At 42.4% G+C, this 5129-nt stretch overlaps 1 long non-coding RNA gene across 1 annotated transcript; it reads right to left on the minus strand.

Moving 5' to 3' along the window:
- Positions 1-309: 309 nt before the first annotated feature.
- Positions 310-2278, minus strand: LOC113879094. Its single transcript, XR_003507197.1, has 3 exons — positions 2027-2278; positions 846-1021; positions 310-615 (listed from the first exon to the last, which is right to left on the minus strand). It is a non-coding gene; the product is annotated as an uncharacterized LOC113879094 (long non-coding RNA).
- Between the last annotated feature and the right edge of the window lie 2851 nt (positions 2279-5129).

The raw sequence follows: 5129 nt of genomic DNA on the forward strand, positions 1-5129 counted from the left end.
CTGAGTTATAGTTGATTTAGAATATGACATAAGCTTCATGTGTGCAGCAGTGATTTCAAAGTTATAAAGGTGATGCTCCATTTATAGTTATTATGAAATACTGGCTGTAGTCTCTGTGCTGCGCGATGGGCCTTGTGGCTGATTTATTTTACACACAGCGGTTTGTGTCTCTAAACTCTCTACCCCTGTCCAGCCCCTCCTCATTTCTCTCGTCCTGCAGGCATGGGGTTTGTTCTCCATATCTGTTTACTTTTGTTATATTCAGTAGATTGTTTCAGGTTTTTTTATAATACACATATGAGTGATATCATATGGTTATTTTTCTCTGCCTGACTTATTTCCTCACGCATGATTCCCTCCAGGTTCATCCATGCTGTTGCGACTGGCAAAACGGCATTCTTGTTTAGAGCTGAGCAGTATTCCATTGTATTTATAGTTCTTGCCAGGCAGAAACCAGGATGGTGAAGTACTTATGAACTCGCCGCCTCCCTCGTGGACTCCAGGTGTTTGTTGGTGGCTCCCACGGCAGGAGAGACCACTTGGGTGGACGGAAGGCCTTGAGCAGAACCCTTTCAAGGATGGCCTGAGCGCTCAGGGGTTGGGATGTCAGGGGTCCTGGGGGGAGATGAGAGACCCAAGGGAGCTGGGCTTTTACATCACGTTGGATGGACATGTTCTGGAGGCAGTACTGGAGATCAGAGATGGCACGGACAGCTGACATCTTGTGCTGTGACACCAGCTTTACAGGCCATGTGTACCAGCTGTACCCCGTGGCCCCGGGGGGTTGGGGTCCTGGGCTGTGTACTCAACGTGTACAGTGTGGAGCCCTCTCAGCCTGGACTCACCTTTCTTCTGAGGGACTCGTGTTCCAGACAAGCAAGGCTGCGGTGGAGTCCAGGGGCTTCCAGGACTGCGACGTGGACAGGAAACCTGGCAGTCGCTGCTGGACACAGACATTCTCTTCTTTGTCCTCCTCCAACCGGAGTGTCAGGCTTTGGGGGTGTTTCCTGTACGATCTGGGCTTCAAGTCAGAGATAGAGAAAAAAATAAGCTTTTTCCTAGGAAAAATATCCTAGATCATGATTTAACGTTTTATGACTTTAAATGATCCACCTTTCAAACCTACTCATCAAGACTTCAGTGGTGGGTGTCACTAAGGAGGAACAAATATATTTGGAATGTGTAGCTCAAAAAGTCATCACCAGTAAGTAATAAAAAAGGTTTTGGTTTATAATTTCTATCTAACTCTTAGATCATATACAATCCTGAATATATTACTTCATTGTGTGTGTGTGAAGTATGTATTAGTTGCTCAGTTGTGTCCGGCTCTTTGCGACCCCATGGACTGTAGCTCTCCAGGCTCCTCTGGCCATGGAATTCTCCAGGCAAGAGTACTGGAGTGGGTTGCCATTCTCTTCTCCAGAGGTTCTCCTGACCCAGGGATTGAACTCAGGTCTCCTGCATTGCAGGCATATACTTTAGAGAGATTTAATTTTAAAACATATTTTAACTAGAGAATACTTTTATGTTACTATAATTATCCATCTACATTGATTTAAATTTCAAAAAGAGAAAAATACCAAAATTCTATTTACAAATTCTGATTATCAATAATCAAACTTCACAATGTAAGTATTTGCATGAATATTATCTGTTTTCTCCATGTAGAATTACTTCATAAGCAGTAATTGTATGGGTATAATTTCCTTTGGCAGAGACCTTGGGGATTTATGTGTGAAAGATGGACATGGGCAGATTTCTTGCCTTCTTATTTTTCCTAATGACAATCTTACTACTGATTTGAGCTGAGAGTAGAGAAATAACATTTGTCTTTATTCTCAAATTCCACAGGAAATTAAACATGTTTGATCTAAAGTGTTTCTCTCTTCTTGGCTCTTAGGTCTCACACACAGCCTCATTTCAAGTGCTCCGGTGGAAGGCAAACTGCAGGTACATTTTCTTCATGGAGAAGAGCTCAAAGTATTTAACTATTTATGAAATCATGCACATTTCTCCCTCTACTTACCCATGACGAGGTGACTCACGTGGCTGATCTGCCCACCTCCCACGCCTGTTCTGAATGTGATGAATCCTGTGGGCACACAACCTCTGAAATCAGTTTACGACGTTGCCCAGCGTAATGAGAGGCGACCCCTGGAGCCCATCAGTTATTAGAAAGGTTTACTGCGGCAGACGCTGGTAGCGTGTGGTTTTCCCCTTGCTAAGTCACTTCAGTCGTGTCTGACTCTGTGCGACCCCATAGATGGCAGCCCACCAGGCTCCCCCATCCCTGGGATTCTCCAGGCAAGAACACTGGAGTGGGTTGCCATTTCCTTCTCCAATGCATGAAAGTGAAAATTGAAAGGGAAGTCGCTCAGTCATGTCCGACTCTTCGGGACCCCATGGACTGCAGCCTACCAGGCTCCTCCATCCGTTGGATTTTCCAGGCAAGAGTACTGGAGTGGGGTGCCGTCGCCTTCTCCGACTTAGACATCTCTGATTAGTACTGAGAGGGTCAGGCTCCACGGCCACATGGAAAGACTAGAGCTACTGTAACGATAAAATGGGAAAAGACACAATAGAAACCACTGGCAGTTTTATAAAAAAAAGTTTAAAATTATAGCTACTTTACCATGTTTTAGGTATACCGTAAAGTGATTCAGTTGCAAATATATATATATATATATATATATATATATATATATATATATACCCTTTTTTAGATTCTTTTCTATTATAAATTATTATTATAAGATATTGAATATGGTTCTCTGTGCTATACATCAAGTCCTTATTGTTCATCTATTTTATATGTAATAGCGTGTATCTGTTAATTCCAGATTCCTAATTTATCCTTCCCCCTTACTTTCCCCTTTGGTAACTATAAGTTTATTTTCTTGGTCTGTGAGTCTATTTATGCTTTGTAAGTAAGTTTATTTGTATACCTTTTTAGGTTCCACATATAATGATATAATATGCTGTTTGTCTTTCTCTGTTTAAATTACTTCACTTAATAAGATAATCCCTATGTTGCTACAAAGGGTATTATTTCAATCTTTTTAAGACTGACCTATTATACAGAGTGAAGTAAGCCAGAAAGAAAAACACCAATACAGTATACTAACGCATATATATGGAATTTAGAAAGATGGTAACGATAACCCTGTATGCAAGACAGCAAGAGACACAGATGTATAGAACAGTCTTTTGGACTCTGTGGGAGAGGCAGAGTGTGGGATGATTTGAGGGAATGGCACTGAAACATGTATAATATCATATAAGAAACGAATCACCAGTCCAGGTTCGATACAGGAAGCTTGGGGCTGGTGCACTGGGATGACCTGGAGGGATGGTACGGGGAGGGAGGTGGGAGGGGGATTCAGGATGGGGAACACGTGTACACCCGTGGCGGATTCATGATGATGTGTGGCAGAACAAATACAGTATTGTAAAGTAATTAGCCTCCAATTAAAATAAATAAATTTAAATTAAAAAAAAAACAAAGACTGAGCTATATTCCATTCCATTGTGTGGCTGAGTAACACACACACACACACACACACACATCTTTCCCCTTTTATATATGGATCTTCTTTATCCATCCATTTGTTGTTGGACACTTTCATTGTTTCCATATCTTGGTTTCTGTAAACAGCACTGCTATGAGCATTGAGGTGAATGTGTCTTTTCAAATTACAGTTTTTGTTTTTTCTGGATATATTCCCAGGAGTAGTATTGTTGGATCATATGGTAAAAAAATTAATATGTATAGTATGATGGCATAGATATGTGTGTGTGTGTAGATAACACACACACACACACGCACTCCCTTTCCCATCTCTCTCAGATACTTGGGGTGTAGATCAGTGTGTCACACTGCAGGCCATCTTTAGTTGTATCCCAGGCAACTAGACAATCCCATGGGGTAGAAATTCACATCTCCCTGCCTGATACACTGCCCCCTGCAAAGTGCTTCATCTCATCTTGAGACACTCCAGATCTTCCAGGAGAAGAATTCTGAGCAGGTAAATTTCAGGTGAATGCGGAAACCCCATATGAGAGGTTGTGGGGGTCACCTGGAGCATCACAATGGTCATGAGATCTTTGATCTTCCCTGGCTTGGATGTTTCTGAATCCAAGGAGAATATTTAAGGAGGCAAGAAACTGATCTTCATGTGCTCCAAGATGCCCTCACTCTTTGTAAAATCTCTTTAGCCACCAGCTTAAACTCTCAGAATAACCTGGGTGTTTCTAGAAAAATTTGTGCCTCATAAGTGATGACAAAAGAAAGAGATTTTTTTAAATGGGGGAAAAGTCTGAGGCTGTCCTTCAGAATGACCCAGGGAAACCTCTGAAAGAGGAAACCGAGAAAGAGGCCCAGGAAAGGCCTCTTCAAAGCCCACTTGTAGCCCCATCCCCACCCAAAACTAACCCCTCCTCCTTGTTGAGGTGCTTCAGTTTGTTTCCCTGCCTGGAATGTGCCCCCATGGAGGGAGGCTTTGGTTACATAAAGTGCTCCCCTCCTGGAGCAACCGTGGGGCAGAGTGCAGATGGCAGATGTTAGAGATGGAGTTTGGGCTTCACCTCATGTTAGCTGTGTGATCCGGATAAGTTATTCATCCGGGTCTCATTTTCGTCCTTTGCATAATGTAAAGATTATGAAAAGTAAACAAAATGAAATAATTAAGCGTGAATCTAACAAAATACGCGAGGTGTCTGATGCTGACAGTCGCGAAAACACTGATGAGTGAAATCAAAATCTAAATAAATGCAGAAACATGGTGCTCAGGAATTGGAAAACTCAGCTTATTAAAGAAGCCTGATTTTTCTAAATTTGTCTACAGATTTAATGCAAGGCCTATCAAAGTCCCAGAAAATATTTTTGTAGACAGGTGGTGTTGGTTTAGTCACTAAATCCTGTCCGACTCTTGTGACTCCATGGACTGTAGCCCGCCAGGCTCCTCTGTCCATGGGATTCTCCAGGCAAGAACACTGGAGTGGGTTACCATTTGCTTCTCCAGGGGATCTTCCCAACCCAGGGATTGAAACAGGGTCTCCTGCGTTGCAGGCAGATTCTTTACCAACTGAACTATGAGGGAAGATGCTTTGTGGACACAGACAAACTTATT

The sequence above is a fragment of the Bos indicus x Bos taurus genome, chromosome 20 (assembly GCF_003369695.1).
Source record: "Bos indicus x Bos taurus breed Angus x Brahman F1 hybrid chromosome 20, Bos_hybrid_MaternalHap_v2.0, whole genome shotgun sequence".
NCBI classification, from domain to species: domain Eukaryota; kingdom Metazoa; phylum Chordata; class Mammalia; order Artiodactyla; family Bovidae; genus Bos; species Bos indicus x Bos taurus.